The sequence below is a fragment of the Sarcophilus harrisii genome, chromosome 2 (assembly GCF_902635505.1).
Source record: "Sarcophilus harrisii chromosome 2, mSarHar1.11, whole genome shotgun sequence".
In the NCBI taxonomy this organism is placed as follows: Eukaryota; Metazoa; Chordata; class Mammalia; order Dasyuromorphia; family Dasyuridae; genus Sarcophilus; species Sarcophilus harrisii.
This window is the reverse complement of record NC_045427.1, coordinates 197,843,529-197,863,280: the sequence shown is the minus strand read 5'-3', so window position 1 is coordinate 197,863,280 and position 19,752 is coordinate 197,843,529. Positions and strand designations below refer to the sequence as shown.

Below are 19,752 nucleotides of genomic sequence, written 5' to 3'. Positions count from 1 at the left end.
CTATATGAATATATAGATATATAGATGCATTTTTCCCCCTCTTCTAAAATCTTGGTGATTTCATCAACTCCTACGGTTTTTAGTTATCAACTCCATGAAAAGTATTCTCAAATATTCCCTGAAGAAAGGCATACTAGTTATAAATGGGTAAACTGGGCATCTTCCATCTGTCCCAAGGCAACCACTTAAATCTGTTCCAACACAGGGCATCTTTCTGCCAGTCCAGTCCCTTAACTCAATTTCAGGCCTCTTATCTCAGCTGCAACTGGCCTTTGAGAGTAAAGTAGTTGTGCCCTCTTTTCAGTGATGAACATTATCATACTTGATTATACCATCCACATCCTGGTCACTTAGAATTCCTTTAGATCATCATTCAAACTGAACTCCATATCCCTTATCACCCAATTCCTTATTTCCATCCCCTTCAACCCTCCCATCCCAAAATTTCATCCTAATCCCACCCTGGCTGCCTGCTTGTGTTCTCCAGAATACCTGTTTCACAGGCAGCAAACTTCATTGTAAGTTTTTACCTCATTTACTCTTTCCATCTACTAGCTATTATTGAAACCTTCAGTCATATCTGACTTTTTGACTTCATTGGGGTATTCTTGGCAAAGATATTCAAGTAATTTGCCATTTCCTACTCCAGCTCATTTTACAGATGAAGAAACACACAGTAAATGTGGTAGGCCAAATTTGAATGAGGAAGGTGAGTCTTCCTGACTCCAGAGCTGGCACTCTCTCCATTATGCCACCTAGCTTCCCTACTGAAACCTGACTCCCCCCAAGGACATATCCTCCCTGGCTAATTTTTCCAGTAACAGCTGCACCTTTACTCATTCTCAGATCACTGTCAAAAGTTGTTTTTAATTTTCACATTATCTCTTGAATATATTATCTTCTCAAAAGCCACAATTTTAGCTCAAGGCTCTATCATCTCTCTCCAGTATTGAAATAACTGGTGGGTGCCCTCCAATTTTCATCTGCTACTCTTCCTGATTACAACTCCAGAACAAGATACCCTCCATGCTTAGCCAACACCCCTGGTATTTCCTCCTATTCCCAAATCTTGACTTTCCCACCTCTTTTTGTATGTTTTCTCGTTTATAAGTTCTTTGAGGACAGGGAACTGCTTCCTTTTGGAGTCTCAGCTCTGTTTAAGGCTCTTTTCAAGTAACTCCCCCTACTCAGACCTTTTTTGATAGTCAACAAACATTAAACACTGACTATGAGCAAAGCATTGCACTAAGTACTAGAGATGCAAATATGAAAAAGATAGTCCTGCTCTAAATCAGTTTACAATCTATAACAGGGACAGAAAACACACAAAAGAATAAAAAAAGGGTATGTGTTGTGGAGATGAGACAGGTACCTAGTAGGCAGAGCATAGTGGAAAAGTAAAAAAAATACACATACACACAGAAAATCTAAAATTAGTATTTTGGGACAGGAAATGAGATTCCTGTCTTGCACTCCCTTCTTAAATGGAGGTTTAGGAATTCATTGTTCCTGTCACTGCTACAAATTACCTCTTCCCATCCTTGCTAGATTCCTTGTATATATTCTCTGTTTATCTTTGTATATATAAGATAAAATGTTAGAACCTCCTAGGTTGGCTCTAATTTCATTTTTGCCTATGTAATCCCAACACCTGACACATTGTCTGTATAAAGTAGATTATTTTATAAATGCATATAGGTATTGTCAGCTACTTACATATAAATCCTTGAGGTCAGGAACTATCCTTTAATTCTTTGTGTATCTATCAATTCCTAGTAAACTGAAGACATTTTAATAAATGTTGTTAAGGAATAAATACAGCTTTACCAGGCTTTACAATATTAAAAGGAGAGTTAGTTGCCTGCAGTGACAGAGATTATTAAGTATATGCATGGATAATTTTTCAACATTAACCATTGCAAACCTTTGTGTTCCAATTTCCTCCTCTTCCCCCCTCCCCCCCACTCCCTCCCCTAGATGGCAAGTAATCCAATTATGTTAAATCCAATATATGCACACATATTTATACAATTATCTTGCTGTACAGGAAAAATCAAATAAAAAAAAAGAAAACATAATGCAAATAAATAACAATGAAAAGAGGGAAAATATTATATTGTGATCCACACTCAGTTCCCATAGTTCTCTCTCTGGTCAAACGTCTCTTGATCTGCAAATGGACTAAGCTTTAAAACACTCAGCAGTTTAGGCCAATCATAATTTTAGTGGTTTTTCAAATACTGTCAAGGAATATACAATAGCTAATAATATTCAAAGAGCTCATCAGTCTAAGACTACAGTCAGTTACTGCTAATTCTAGTTTTAATGCAAGGAGATAGATGGAAATTCCCTATTTTCTTTATTTCTAGATTTTCCTTTTTTCCAAGGACAATATACAGAAGATGTAAAACTAAAACATGCTTACTTTGGAGTAAAATAAAGTTACATTGAAAAATCTCCATTTAAAAGTATTATTATAAAAGTACAGCGGATAGGCAAGGTAAAAAAATTAATCTGAAGGTGATAGTTTACTTACTTTATGCTAAGTCTAGTGAAAAACATCAACATTGACTATTTCATACTTTCAGGTTTTTCATTAAGATATAGTTCAAAAATGAATGAATGAAAAAACATTGTGTACTATTTGCAAACTACTGTGCTAAAACACAAGCAATATAAATAGAAAACCTTGTAGTTCCTGCTCCCAAGAATGTCACATTTTAATGAGGGAGATATTCAGTATATTTTTGGCTTAATAATGAGTGGTTAATTGATTAACCATGATTAATTCCCAGAAATTAACTGCCTTATAATATTCAGATTTTAAAATATTTCACGTTTAGAAGAACTTCTGACAAGTAGTAAAAGTACTGTTAATAAGATATTTGTGGATTTTCTTTTTAAATTAAGATATTATTTTTGTCATCTGGACTGTGATGGGAATCCCTCCACAAGACTTACCCTGTGTATCCTTGTGTGGAGGTGATCCTGTGTTCTTAAAGGCTATGCTGGCAGGGAGAGATGGAAGAGGAACACTAGCTCTGACAGATTTTTACTATATTGGGAAGGCTTTGAGTAATATCTTGGAATAGGTTATATTTACTTTCCAAAGGTTAACTACTGATTATTGCAAAATATGAAACAGAAAAATATAAAATTTTTCTTTATTGCTGAAGAGTGGTGGAAAAGGAAGGGGTAAAAGAATCTAGGAATTAACTCATTATTGGTATTCTAAAATATGATAGTATTATCCAATGAACAATAGATGGAAATATTAGAAGAACTGATTGGTATTAATTTTAATTTTTTTATTTTAAAAATATTTTTATTCTGTTTGCTATTATATTTCTTTAAAAAATAATTTTTATTTAAAGTTTTGAGTTCCAAATTCAAACTATTCCATATTAGCCATTTTGTACAAGAAGACTTGAATAAAAGAAAAAATGGGGGGAAAAAGTAAGAAATAGCTTCAGTCTTTATTCAAATAATATCAGTTCTTTCACTGACAGCATATGCTTCATCATTTGAACTTTAAGATTTTCCTGAATCATTGTATTAATGGTTCTTCATCACACACTATTGCTGTTACATATACAACATTTTTCTAGTTTTATTCACTTAATTATGCATCAGTTCATGTAAATTCAGGTTTTTCTGAAATCATCCTCCTTGTTATTACTTATGGCACTATAACATTCCATTACAATCATATATCACGGTTTGTTTAGCCAATCCCCAATTTATGACCTTCACTTCATTTTTCAATTCTTAGCTACCACAAAAAGAGCTGGTATAAATATTTTTATACAAGTAAGTTTTCCCCACCCCCTTTTTGTGATGTCTTTAGAACATAGATCTAGCAGTGGTACAGTTGGATCAAAGAATATACACAGTTTTATAATCTTTTGTGCATAGTTCTAAATTACTCTTCAGAATGGTTAGATCACTTCACAAGTCTGCCAATAGTGCATTAGTATTTAAGTTTTCCTACATCCCTTCCAACATCCATTTTCCTTTTTTTGTCAAATTAGCCACTGTGATAGGTGTAACATGGTACCTTAGAATTGTTTTAATTGGTATTTCCCTAAACAGTAATGATTTAGAAAATTTTTTCATATGACAGTAGACAGCTTTGATTTCTTCGCCTAAAAACTACCTGTTTCATATCCTTTGACCATTTATTATTTGTGGAATGGCTTGTATATTTATGAATTTGCCTCAGTGCTCTCTATATATTTGAGAAATAAGACCTTTATCAGAGATACTTCCTGCAAATTTCCCCCTCCCAAGTTTTCTGCTTTCCTTATAATTTTAGTTGCATTGGTTTTGTTTGTGGAGGCCCTTTTTATTTTTTATAATCAAAATTATCTATATTAATTTTATAATGCTCTCTATATCTTAATTTTAAATTCTTCCCCATTTAGTAGCTCTGACAGGTAAACTATTCCATGCTTTCTTAATTTTTTTATGGTATTATCCTTTATGTATAAATCATGTACCCTTTTTGTTCTTCTCTTGGTATACAGTATGCAATATTGGACTATATCTATTTTCTGCCATATTGTTTCCCAGTTTTCCCAATAGGTTTTTTATAAAATCAAGTTTTTAAAAGCTTGGACCTTTGGATTTATTATATACTAGATTACTGTGGACATTTACTATAAAGTAATTTATACTTAATCTATTCCATTGATCCATTTTTATATTTCTTAACCAGTACTAAATGGTTTTGATATTTATCACTTTATAATACAATTTGAGATCTAATACAGCTTGACTACCTTTCACATTTTTTCATTGATTCCCTAGATATTGAATTTTTGTTCTTCCACAAGGATTTTATTACTTTTTTCTAGCTCTATAAATATAATCATTTTTGATAGTTTGGCATAGAACTGAATATATTAATTTAAGTATTTTTATTATATTGGCTTGAAAGTATATTAATTTAGTATTGTCATTTTTATTATATTGGCTTGACCTACTATGAGTAATGAATACTTTTTCGGTTGTTTAGGACTGACTTTGTGTGAAAATGGTTTTGTAATTGTGTTCATATAGTTCCTGTATTCTCAAGTATTTTATATTGTCTACAGTTATTTTAAATAGAATTTTTCTCTTTATCTCTTGCTGCTGAACTTTGTTGGTAATATTTAGAAAAGCTAATGATTTATATGGGTTTACTTTGTATCTTACCACTGCTAAAATTATTAATTTTAAGTAGTTTTTTTTTTTAGTTGATTCTCTAGGATTTTCTAAGTATAATGTCATATTGATATTATTGGGCTTTTTGGTCTCCTAATCTTTAGGGGTGGGGGCTGGGTCAGGAAACACAGAATCTTCTGGCTTTGGCCTACCATCTTCCACTCTTAATTCACCTGGAGATTACACCTTAGCTTTTACTTTCTGGAACACCACCCTTAATTCACCTGGAGATTACTTATGGAGGTTGCTCCATATGGCCTCAGGTCATGGAATCAACAAGTACTCCTTAATCTTATGGGATAGGAGATAGGATAAAAAAATCTGTCTTCTGTCTCTCAATTCTCTGCTATTATTCTAATCAGGATCCTAACACCATGAGAATTCTCAGTGTCACAATAAACCCTTTTTTGCCAACTTAACTTGGAGATTGGGACTGCGAATTTTTTCACAAAAACCTTCAATACCGACCTGGGGACCCCCAAATGCTGTTAAGGTGTCTCATCCCTCAACAATAACATCAACAAAGAATAATAATTTTATTTCATCATTTCTGATTCTATTTCCTTTAATTTCTTTTTCTTCTTGCTATAGGTAACATTTATAATACAATGTTAAATAATAGAGGTGATAATGGGCATCCTTGCATGACCTCTGATTGTATTGGCAAGGCTTCTAGTTTATCCCCATTACACATATGTGCTGATAGTTTTAGATAAATATTACTTATCGTTTTTAATGAAAGCTCTATTCTTGTGTTCTCTTGTGCTTTTAATAGGAATGGGTATCTGTATTTAGTTTCCTGGATCTATTGAAATATTCATATAATCTTGTTGGTTTTGTTACTGACATGGTTAATTATGCTGATAGTTTTCCCATTATTGAACCAGCCTTGCATTCCTGGTATAAATCTACCTAGTAATAGTTTATGATCCTTTTGATATATTGTTGTAATATCTTTACTAGTATTTTAATTAAAATTTTTACATCAAGAGCCATTAGGAAAATTGGCCTTTAATATTCTCTGTTTTGGTTCTTTCTAGTTTAGGTATTAGCACCATCCTTGTATTGTAAAAGGAATTTGGTAGGATTATTTTGCTAATTAAAAAAAAACTTGTATAGTACAAAAATGATTTGTAACAATTAGAGTAAATTGTTGTCTAAGTATTTGGTAGAATTTACGTCTCCATCCATCTGGTCTTGGGGATTTTTTCCTTAGGAAGTTCATTGATGATTTGTTAAGTTTCGTTTTCTAAAATTGGTTTAAGTATTTTATTTTTTATTCTGTTAATCTGGGTAATTTATATTTTTTGTAGATATCCATCCATTTCATTTAGATTGTCAAATTTATTGGCACATAATTGTGCAAAATAGCTCCTAGATGAGTTGGAATGGTCTTCTGATGAAGAGAGCCATCTGCACCCAGAGTGTGGGAACTGAGTGTGGACTGTAACACAGAATTTTCACTCTTTTTGTTATTTGTTTGCATTTTGTTTTCTCTCATTTTTGTTTTCCTTTTTCTTGTGCAGCATGATAATTGTGGAAATATGTATAGAAGAATTGCACATGTTTAACATATATTCGATTACTTGCTATCTAGGGTAGAAGATGGGGGGAAAGAAGAGAAAAAAATTGGAACACAAGGTTTTCCAAGGGTAAATGTTGAAAATTATTCCTGCATATATTTTGAAAATAAAAAGTTTTAATTAAAAAACTCCATAAAATAGCTCCTATTGCTCATTATTGGTTGTGAATTTTTGATACTAGTAATTTGATTTTCTTTTTTTCTTTAAATGAAATTAGCCAATGGTTTGATCTATATTGTTTTGTATGTTTCAAGAAAACTAGCTTTTAGTAATCTCTCCTTTGATTTTCAGAATTTCCAGTTTGGTGTTGAATTTTTTTGATTTGTTCTTTTTCTTGTGTGTTGTTAGTTGCATGCCCAATTCATTGATCTGTTTTTTGTTTTTTTTTCCCCTACTTTACTGATATAAGCGATTAAAGATGAGTACTACTTTGGCTGCATCCCATCAATTTTGAAATATTTTTCCAGTTTTGATATTTTCAAAGTAAATGATAGACATCAGAAAGTTGATGCTAAAACATAGGATGGTTCACAGGTTCTCCTTGAAGAAGCAAATAAAGGATTTGTCACTCATCCAAAGTTTTCATCACTCATCCAAAGACAATAAGAAACATGATTTCATGGACTATTTTTAGTCAGTTTTATTGCAATGTTCCCACAAGACTAATGGGAAAATTGCAGTTTACATAACATCTCTTGTAGAAGATAAAGAAGAAAAGAAATTCTATTAAAAATTCAGTAAGACTTTTACTTTTAAAATTAAATTGATATATACTTTGATTTTTGGTAATCTTTATGAAAAGGTACAAAGTAGCTTTTCTATAGAAAATGTTAGTAATATGGTTCAGGAATAAAATAAGATGAAAGATTATTATACTTAGAGAAGCTTCATATGGGTCTGGCACATAGAATGCTTAAAAAATCTTTAGTGATTATTTGAGAACATCATAGGGTGCCGAACATGAAAAGCATTGAGTATCATCACAGAAAATTAGACAATTTTTTTTTTTATTGTTGACAGGAAATAATTCATTTCTGATGTCAAAGTTATTCCTGATTTGAATGGCTTTATATAGTCAGACCATCAACTTCCTAGAGAAAAGGTCAGGAATAAAACAATTAAAGTTTAGGTTTGATATTAAAATGAAATAAGATAATCTTAAGTCATTCAGCAGTTACTTATTCAAAGTATGGAAGGGATATTTAACAAGGATAATATAACACTTAGACTAGACTGGCTCCTTTTTGCCCTTCCCTATTCCATCATGCTTCATATGGCTTTTTTCTTTTTTCTTTTTTTGCTGAGGCAATTGGAGTTAAGTGACTTGCTCATGGTCACACAACTAGGAAGTGTTAAGTGTCTGAGGACAGATTTGAACTCAGGTACTCCTGACTTCAAGACTTGTACTCTATCCACTGCATATCTAGCCTCCCCATGCTTCATATGGAAATACATCTGATCATTTATGGTGATACATGTAACCCTGGGTCATCCTCCCTTCCTCCCCCATGTCTCATAGGCCCAAACTCCGTGGAGATAGCCCTAAAATTTTTAATCCCCTTAGGTGAAAAAAAAAGTCACATCAATGTAGCTAGAGACCACCAGAGAGGGGCATCAGCTGAGACGTGGCTTGAGCTTTAGCCTCTTGGATCAACCAAATCCTTAGCATATACTCTTTACTTTTTGGAGAAAAAAAACTATCCAAACCTATATGAGATTGAGGTGGGAAAGATGGGGAAGAATGATCCTTTCACGACATACAAGGAAAATGGAATATAGAGGAAAGAAAGGACAATAACATAGATTATTACAATCATTTTACCTGTGAGTTTAACTGAAAAAAGTTATTAAAAACTGCCATAGTCAGCAAATACTTTATTAAATAGGTGACAGCAAAGGACATCACTAGTTTAGAGCATAAATATTTGTAAAATCTTACCCAGAAGGATTATGAAAAATAATGAATAATAATGCCTCACAGAAAAAAAGAAAAATAGTGGAGGTAAGAACCATTCTTAACACAGTTTGCTAAGAACCTAATTTAGTAAAGTCACTGAAAGAATATTTAAGCATGAAAATGGAATATAGAAATAGAGGAAGTCTGGAAAATCAATCTATTTATTAATCATTGTCTCTGTTAAGTCACTGGGGATACAAAAAGAGGCAAAAGAGAGACCCTGATGCCAAGGAATTTACAATGTAATGGGAAAGACAACATAACCAAAACCAGATATATACAGGATAAATAGGAAGTAATCAACAGGGAACACATAAAATTAAGAGGAGTAGTGGAAGGCTTCCAGTAAAAAAAAAGGGTTTTTATTTGAGAACTGAAGCTAGGAAATTCAGTAGGCAGAATAAAAGAGGGAACATGTTAGCCAAGTTTTTTTATGATAAATTTTATCAAGGACAGAAAAAGAACAACAATCAGGTTAATCTTAGATGTATTTATGGAATTAAAAATAACATTGGAAGGAATAAAAATAAGAAAAGCAGTTAGGCAAGACCAAGTATATACAAATAAGGTCCGTAATATTGGAGGCAACACAATTTTGAGAGTATTGAGAAGTCAATTTTTAAAGTACCTAAAAGGAGAGCAAGATAAAAAAAAAAAACTTCTAGGACGTTTTTATTCCCAAAAAGGTGAACAATAAGACTATTTTACCATCTCTGCAAAATTTTTATGAGAATAATCAACATATGCCTCAAGGCCATCCTCCTGAGATTATCTGAAGAGAATAGGCAATATTTTATGTAATATTCCACAGTGAATTACATTTTTATCATCATGTAATTGACCAAAAGATGTCAAAAATACAAGATCCTACTGTACTTATTGACTAAAAGCGTATTTCATTAAGTACAGCAAAATACCTTAAAGACTTTCTTTACAAACTGTACCCAATAAATAAGTCATAATTATACGATTCCTTGAGAAATCAAAGATGTAACTTTGTTTGATGATCATTGGATCATTTATATCAGATCAGACAAAACAAGGAGATTGTTTTCTAAAGCTGTTCTAACACGTTATTGAGAAAACTCAGTGCTTATAATTGATAAGATCCTCTAGATACTTCCATCTGAAGATTACATATACCAAATGCATCAAAGGCTAGCATATTGCAGAGCCTCCTTGTTGATATTCATAAGTCAAAAGACCTGATTCTAACCATCCCCACAGCAAAAATTAGTTGAATGGAATGCCCATTTTCCATAATACAATGTCAGTATATATGATCTTGGCCAAAGGCTGGGCCAAAATTTGAATAGAATTGCTTTTAGGAATTCCATATTCCTCTTAATGACCACAGACTATTACATGAAATTAAGGCCCATCTTTTTTTTTTTTTTTTTTTTTTTAATATCAGTATTCTTACCTGTGTTGTATGACTGCATTATAAGTGCACTATTATTTTGTAAGGGTTGAAATTGAGTATCACACAAAAGGCAATAGAGAGTTCTTCTTGGACATAACAGGCTATAACATATTCTAAACAAAGAATTAAAAAAACAAGCACAAAGATGTCAAAGGAGCATGTGATTCGAAAATATGATGCACTAGTCAAGTGGAGAAAGCAAGAAATAACATGTTATGTTCCATTGGTTTCTTTGTAGTGTCAAAAGAAATTGAGTAAGACCTCAAACATGTTGTGTGGATCTCTTGTGGCAAAAAAAAAAAAAAAGATCATAGGGGTAAGAATCACCATAGGAGAGGCATTCACTGATACACTGCTCCACATCCATTTGCAGGAAAAATTTTGAGAAAAATGAATTACTGAAAGTCATCCCAAGAGTATATGCTAACATATTAATAATGTTAACAAATAAGTATGCTCAATAATTAGAAAGATGAAAATGACAGTTTCATCACATTATATGATCATGCAGATGGAAGTTGCTGTGATTTTTCAAGAAAATTGTCAGTTTTGCTATGCATGCCCTTTCTTTCATCCAGCCGTGTCTCTCCTAGGCCTGTATCCCCGAGAGATCATAAAAAAAGGGAAATGGACTCACATGTACAAAAATGTTTTTTGTGGTGGCAAGAAATTGGCAATTGAGTGAATGCCCATCATTGGATGGCTGAATAAGTTAAGGCATGTGAATGTAATGGGATATTATCATTCTATAAAAAATGACAAGCAGGCTGATTTCAGAATCATGAAGTGATAAGTGAAGTGAGTAGAACCAACTTCACAGCAACAAGATGATTATGTGATGATCAACTGTGATGGACTTGGCTCTTTTCAACAATGAAATGATTCAAAGCAATTCCAATAGAATTGTGATGGAAAGAGTTATCTGCCTCCAGAGAGAGAACTATGGGGACTGAATGTAGATCAAGCATGGTATTTTCTTTTTTTTTTTTTTTTGGATTGTTGGTTGTTTAAATTTTTTTTCTTGTTTTTTTTTTTTCTTTCATCTTTTCATCTGATTTTTCTTGTGCAGAATGACAAATATGGAAATATGCACATGCTTAACCAATATTGGATTGCTTGCTATTTATGGGAGGGGGTAAGGAGCAGGGAGGGAGAAAAATTTGGAATACAAGATTTTGCAAAGGTGAATGTTGAAAACTATCTTCACATGTATTTGTAAAAATAAGAAGTTATGCAAAAATAAAAGGGATAAAAATAGTTTTGCTGTAATCAAAAATTTTATTATTTAGGTATGGGTTAAAGGATTTTTTGTTTAAAAAATGTCTAAAATCAGGACCAGGAGATCATTATATACTTCAACAATACTATATGATGACCAGTTCTGATGGACCAGGCCATCCTCAGCAACGAGATCAACCAAATCATTTCCAATGGAGCAGTAATGAACTGAACCAGCTATGCCCAGAAAAAGAACTCTGGGAGATGACTAAAAACCATTACATTGAATTCCCAATCCCTATATTTATGCACACCTGCATTTTTGATTTCCTTCACAAGCTAATTGTACAATATTTCAGAGTCTGATTCTTTTTGTACAGCAAAATAACGTTTTGGTCATGTATACTTATTGTGTATCTAATTTATATTTTAATATATTTAACATCTACTGGTCATCCTGCCATCTAGGGGAGGGGGTGGGGGGGTAAGAGGTGAAAAATTGGAACAAGAGGTTTGGCAATTGTTAATGCTGTAAAGTTACCCATGCATATATCCTGTAAATAAAAGGCTATTAAATAAAAAAAAATAAAAATGTCTAAAATTTTAGTAATATCTCTTTTAAATAGATTAATTTGGGAAATTAAGGATTGACATCTCAGGTTTGTTTTTTTTTTTACCTAAATTTTGACCTAAAGGTAGATAACTGCTATTTTAAGGTATGTTTAAAACATGTTTAGGAAAAGGTACCCTTGTATAGTCAAGTCATATATATATATATATATATATATATATATATATATTCCTACTAAAAATTTCCCTTTAGACTCGTCAGGATGTCTATAATAAGAATTTTAGTTCTTTGAAAAGAGTGACTGTTTAACTTTTGTTTCTCTATTCAATGTTTTGCACAGTATATATGATACATGATAAGGATTTATTTATTAATACTTGATTTTTAAATTTATTCACATGGAAGTGACCTTAGGTTCTTAAAGCCATGCTATAGAAGAGATTGAACTATGGCAGGTTGGAAGCCTTTCTGGCATTGAAGTAAATTCTTCAATTTGAAAAGGCTACTATCCAAGACCATAGTGGAGACTGGTGCATGATTTTTTGTTTGCAGAAGATTGTACAGTCAATGTGACTGCAACAAAGTATGGATTGATTCTCTGCTGCTAATTTTATTCTAACAGTTAAAACCAAAAAAACACAGGTAATCCATCAGCCACTGTAGAGGGTCACAGTCAGTGAGGAAACTCTGGGTGAGGTATAAGACCCTTCAGCCCAGAGAGAACCTGCTAACAATGTCTGGTTCGGCTCCCCATCTCCCCTAAGGGCTCTCAGCCTTCCTGAGAAGTCAGGGGGCGGTGACAATCTGTGTTGAGATTGAAGCAGAGTGATACCAGGTGGCAAACTACATACTATAGCAAGTTGTTTATGTGGTCCCACATGCACAGTGTTGTTTTTCTTATATAATGGGGAAAGTCCTTGAAATAAATGGACTCCATTTTTCCACCATCCTCAGGAGTCCCACCTCATCACTTCTCCAGTAGGAAGATATATCTTAATCACCCTGGCATGGGGGCTCTAGAAAACAACAGTATGTCACCCCAACTTGGGGGCTCTAGAAAGCAGGATACATTTGGTGCCTAACATGGGGCTTTAGGTGGGTTCTATACAAATCAGCTCAACTGACAGGATCAGCTGAGTTCAGTGGAGAAGTCCTCGTGACCTGGAAGGGTAAGTATAGAAATAGGCAAGCGGAAGAATTAGTAAGGGATTAGTCTAGTTTTTTCTACCAAAATGAGGCAGACACTAAGAAAAGAGCCTCCCTCCTGAGGGAAATATGAAGCAGGATTAGCTACATCAACAGAGAAGCAAGGTTTGTTGGTTACTGGGAAGCAGATCACTGAGTTCTCAGATGCTCTGGAGTATCCGTGGCTTTGTAAGGGGGACAGTTTGGAGCCAGAGATGTGGAAGTTAGTGGGAAAACAACTGAATACAATGGAGTAAAATTAGTTTTAAAGAATCATACAAGTTTTAAAACAAGAAAAGATTTTAACTTGGGTGGTCAAACCAGGAAATATGAGAAAAACAAGCAGAGGATTGGTGCCTGTAGCCCTGGAGGATACAGAACCTGGGGCAGAGCTAAGGAAGTCCTTTTTAGTATTTTACTGATTTATATTGGTTTTTCCTACTCTAAGAGGTTTGCAGGGCATTGCTAGTTCGGTGAGGAGAGAGTTAAATATTGCCATTGCCTATTGGGCAGAAAAGGAATTAAATACCTTGCTGATGAGCTTCCTTTTCACCTTCAAAGCTCATTTTCAATTCTGCCTACACCTGAGCATGTGTCCTTAGGATAGTCCCCATCTGCTGATTCTCCTCCTTCAAGGGTGGGAGGAAGATGAGTAGGAGGGGTAGTGACACCATAAGCACTGCTCATGAAGCACTTTTGCCCATCCCCTATTTCCTCATGACAAGAAATAGGGCTTTGCTCCAGGGCCCCAAGGCAAAAAACACTTGGGGCATGACAGCAACTATTACACCCAGAAACTCTTTAAGCAAGCCTGTGGGGCTTGTAATTAGGGAGAATAGAGCTGTGTGCAGCTGGGACTACTGAGATATCCCCTAGAGAGCTGAAACCTGTCCCTGTACTGCCTATAGATCCCCTGCCTCCACACTCTATTGGCTTGACCATTTTACCTCCTGAGAGTGCTTACAAAACGGTATCTATCCATACACTGATCTGGGAAACTGGAGAACATGTAGCTAATATCCTAGCCACTGGCCAAATATTGCGGCAATATGTCTGGCATAGGAGGATCAATAGCAACTGAAATTGGTGCTATCCCTCTGAGATGGAAATTTGAAGACATCAAGATGCTCCTCCAAAAATGAGAGGGAGAGCCACAGATAACTCTAGAGAATGTCTAAACTTTATATTAAAACCTTTTTGATTTTTGATGGAAATGCACTGGCTGTGGCCAACAGGTTTCATAACTGGCAGGTAGGGCAGTGTATAGTTTGAGCAGCTCTACTATCTTTAGATAATAGCCAGATGAATTGGAGAGATCCAGAAAGTGGTGAATAGGAGACCAGATAGGTTAACTGCTTGGGGGAAGAGGGTTTTCTTGTATCTCAACAGATGGAGAAGGAACCTGAGAGGAGGAAAAAGAACCTATCAGAGAGAGACGGAAAAAGAGAAGACCCTTGAAACAAAGACCACCCAAGAAACATCAGATGGTTTTATTGCTGACTGTGCCCACCGCTGAAAAAGCCTAACAGTTAACCTTTTGTGTACTCATGAACATCAAAAATAATTCTCAACAAGACTAATGCAGGACTTCAAAACTTCCAGGGATTATTGGATTCCGACACATGAAATGATGGACAATAGATTGGCTTTGGAATGTCTCTTGTCTGCCGAGGGAGGTGTATGTGTGGTTGTGAATTTATAGTTATTTTTTACACCTTCCTTCTGGGATTCATGAAAATCTTATATGGTATTTTGATTATTCATATTGTTTGTTATGTTACTACTTGCTTGGATGATATTACAACTTGCCTGTGTGATCCTGCTAACAGATTTAACCACTGGTATATACCTGCTTTGATTAAAACAAAAAGGTAGACGTAGAGGGTGACAGTTAGTGGGGAAACTCTGGGTAAGGTGTAAGACCTTTCAGCCCAGGGGGAACCTGCTGACAATGTCTGGTTCGGCTCCCCATCTCCTCTAAGGGCTCTTGGCCTTCCTGAGAAGTGAGGGGGCGATGACATTCTTTATTGAGAGTGAAGCAGAGTGATACCAGGTGGCAAAGTACATAGCAAGTTGTTTATGTGGTCTCACATGCACAGTTGTTTTTGTTACAGTATATAAAGGGGAAAGTCCTTGAAATAAAGGGACTCCATTTTTCCACCATCCTCAGGAGTCCTGCCTCATCACTTCTCCACTAGGAAGGTATGGGGGCTCTAGAAAGCACAGTGTGTTTTGTCACCCCAATTTTGGGGCTCTAGAAAGCAGGATATTTTAATCACCCTGGTGTGGGGACTTTAGAAAGCACAGTACGTTTTGTCACTCCAACTTGGGGGCTCTAGAAAGCAGGACACAACAAGCCAGCATCACATTATACATGAAACCATCAGGTTACAGCAAAATGAGTAGTAGAATGAGCAATACAATGTACCATTGATGTACACATTGATAGAGGTTGACACGCATTCCAGAGCATTTCAGTTTTGGGGAGGCTCCAAAGGAAGATGTGGGAGAGGAAAGATATTACACTGACTACCAAACTGAAAGTCTTGAGAACCATTGTGCTGACCTCATTGTTGTATACTTGTGAAACCTGGATAGTATACCAGCCCCATGCCAGCAAAACTTAATCTTTCCCTTTGAATTGTCTTAGGAAAATTCTGAAAATCACCTGACAGGACAAAATACAAAAATTGAGATCCATTCTTTAACTAAAGTGCCAAGCATTCCAAGTCTGTTGTAGAGTTTACTTTGATGAGCTGACCATGTTGTTCTAATGCCAAACACATACATGCCTAACAGACAGAGAACTTACAGACAACTCACACAAGGCAAGTGCTCATAAGGTGGTCAGAAAAAGCAATACAAGGATACTCTCAAGGTCTTAAGAACTCTGGAATTGATTATATGACATGGGAGACACTGACACAAGACTGCCCAGCATGTCAGAGAAAGTACTGTGCTACATGAGCAAACTCAATTGGATTAGCTCAAAGAAATGTGAGATGGACAAATTTAGAGAGCCCATTCCCAATGTTCATATGAACTATTTGTGCCTAACCTGTGGGAGAGTACTCCAAGTGTATATTGGTCTGATTAACCAGTCAGACACATTATCATTTGACCCTAACATAATGATACCATTTTGGTCCTGTCAAGAATGAAGGAAAATAATACATACATATAAGCATGTATTTTTTAATTTTTTTTTTACCACAGCAACTCTTGAAAAATATCCTTCAAATTGTGGAGGGACTAGAATATGTTGTAGAGAGAATGCTACAACAGATCTTTGCAGTATGTAACTACTGTTTAAAACAAATGCTCAAATCCATTATTTCTCATGGGTAAACCACAGCTAATAGCAAATAGTTGAGATGTTAATAATCTTAGACTGTCAGCATCTTCTACTTACTAACTCCCTATAAGTTTGAGAGCTTTTACTAATATAATACACATTGATTTTCCCTCCATTCAAATATAACATACATTTTATTAGAGTAGAGCAATCTTTTTTACTTTTATTTTCAAAATATATAAATTGATAATTTTCAATATTCACCCTTAAAAAATCTTGTGTTCTCATTTTTTCCCTCCCTTCTTCCACCCTTTCCCCTAGATGACAAGTGATCTAATATATGTTAAATGTGTAATTCTTATATATATATATATATTTCCACAAATATCATGCTACCCAAAAATAAAATCAGATCAAAAAGGGAAAAAAATTAGAAAGAAAACAAAATGCAAGCAAACAACAACAAAAAGTCAAAATGTTATGTTATGGTCCACATTCAGTTCCCACTGTCTTCTCTCTGGGTGTACATGGCTTTCTTCATTAGAAGACCATTGGAACTGGCCCAAATCATGTCATTGCTGAAGAGAGTCATGTCCTTCAAAAATGATCATCGTATAATCTTGCTGTTGCTGTGTATAAATGATCTCCTGGTTTTGCTCATTTCACTTAGCATCAGTTCATGTAAGTCTCTCCATGCCTCTCTGGAATCATCTTGCCAATCATTTCTTACAGAACAATAACATCCCGTAACATTTATATAACATAACTTATTCAGCCATTCTCCAGTGATGGGCATCTACTCAATTTCTAATTTCTTGCCACTACAAAAAAGGCTGCCACAAACATTATTGCACATGTGGGTCCCTTTCCCTCCTCATGATCTCTTTAGAATACAAGCCCACTGAAGGTTTTTATGACCAAAGCAGAACTAGAGATCATTACTGATCACAAAATAGAAAATTTCGATTATACCAAACTGAAAAGTTTTTGTACAAACAAAACTAATGCAGACAAGATTAGAAGGGAAGCAATAAACTGGGAAAATATTTTTACAGTCAAAGGTTCTGATAAAGGCCTCATTTCCAAAATATATAGAGAATTAACTCTAATTTATAAAAAATCAAGCCATTCTCTAATTGAAAAATGGTCAAAGGATATGAACAGACAATTCTCAGATGAAGAAATTGAAACTATTTCTAGTCATATGAAAAGATGCTCCAAGTCATTATTAATCAGAGAAATGCAAATTAAGACAACTCTAAGATACCACTACACACCTGTCAGATTGGCTAAGATGACAGGAAAAAATAATGATGATTGTTGGAGGGGATGTGGGAAAACTGGGACATTGATGCATTGTTGGTGGAGTTGTGAACGAATCCAACCATTTTGGAGAGTAGTTTGGAACTATGCTCAAAAAGTTATCAAACTGTGCATACCCTTTGATCCAGCAGTGTTACTACTGGGATTATATCCCAAAGAGATTATAAAGAAGGGAAAGGGACCTGTATGTGCACGAATGTTTGTGGCAGCCCTTTTTGTAGTGGCTAGAAACTGGAAACTGAATGGATGTCCATCAGTTGGAGAATGGCTGAATAAATTGTGGTATATGAAAATTATGGAATATTACTGTTCTGTAAGAAATGACCAACAGGATGATTTCAGAAAGGCCTGGAGAGACTTACACGAACTGATGCTGAGTGAAATGAGCAGGACCAGGAGATCATTATATACTTCAACAACAATACTATATGATGACCAGTTCTGATGGACCAGGCCATCCTCAGCAACGAGATCAACCAAATCATTTCTAATGGAGCAGTAATGAACTGAACTAGCTATGCCCAGAAAAAGAACTCTGGGAGATGACTAAAAACCATTACATTGAACTCCCAATACCTATATTTATGCACACCTGCATTTTTGATTTCCTTCACAAGCTAATTGTACAATATTTCAGAGTCTGATTCTTTTTGTACAGCAAAATAACGTTTTGGTCATGTATACTTATTGCGTATCTAATTTATATTTTTATATATTTAACCTGTACTGGTCATCCTGCCATCTAGGGGAGGGGGTGGGTAAGAGGTGAAAAATTGGAACAAGAGGTTTGGCAATTGTTAATGCTGTAAAGTTACCCATGTATATATCCTGTAAATAAAAGGCTATTAAAAAAAAAAAAAAAAAAAAAAGAATACAAGCCCACTAGAAAAACTGCTAAATTGAAGGGTATGCAGCTTGATAGCCCTTTTGGCATAATTCCAAATTGTAGAGCAATCTTTATTAAGGAATTTTGCAAGTCCCTTTTCCAGTTTGATGCAAATTTGTTGATGAAATGATAAAATAATAATAATGGAACATAGTGTTTTTGGAAATGTCTGAGAAATTCCTGAGAAAAGTGGAAGTCTTTTTTAAGGATAGTATTGTGCTTAGTAAGGGTTCAAAGTTAGTATTCCTTATTAAAACTACAGATCATCTGTAATGCTGATCTGTAATGTGATTTTACATATTTCATCTTTGAAAATGTCTTTCCACACAGAAACAAAAGTTGCTATTAGTCTGAGCATATGATTTTAACTGAATAAATTCATCATTTGAAAAGCATTTAAGAAATTCTATAAGATTCTTCTTGACATCTGCCTTTTAGCATGGCAAAACATTTTTATTTATTCAATTCAATATTAAGACAAATAATAATTTACAATCTGCAAGGTACTTTGCTAGGTTCTGTGATTACAAAAATAAGAGGGAAAGGGACCCACATGTGCAAAAATGTTTGTGGCAGCCCTTTTCATAGTGGCAAGAAACTGGAAACTGAATGAATGTCCATCAAATGGAGAATGACTGAATAAATTATGGTGTATGAATGCTATGGAATATTATTGTTCTGTAAGAAACGACCAACAGGAGGATTTCAAAGACGCTTGGAAAGACATACATAAACTGATGCTGAATGAAATGAGGAGAACCAAGAGATCATTATACATGGCAACAAGACTATACTTCGATCAATTCTGATAGATGTGGCTCTCTTCAACCATGAGATGATTCAAATCAGTTCCACTTGTGCAGTGATGAAGAGAGCCATCCACACCCAGATAGAGGACTGTGGAAATTGAGTATGGACTACAACATAGCTTTTACACTGTTGTTTGCTTGGATTTTGTTTTTTCAGGTTTTTTTTTTTCTTTCTAGATCTGATTTTTCTTATGCAGTAAGATAACTGTATAAATATGTATGCATACGTTGGATTTAACATTTAACATGTATTGGAATACCTGCCAGCTAGGAGAGGGGGTGGGGGGAAAGAGGGGC

At 34.6% G+C, this 19,752-nt stretch overlaps 1 protein-coding gene across 1 annotated transcript in view; it reads right to left on the bottom strand.

The window, feature by feature from the left end:
* Window positions 1–7,167: 7,167 nt before the first annotated feature.
* SPAST (spastin) overlaps window positions 7,168–19,752 on the bottom strand; it is a 94,494-nt gene continuing 81,909 nt past the window's right edge. The window contains exon 18 of the mRNA XM_031951236.1: window positions 7,168–7,879. The gene's annotated coding sequence lies outside the window, so the exon portion shown is untranslated. The remainder of the gene's footprint in view (window positions 7,880–19,752) is intronic.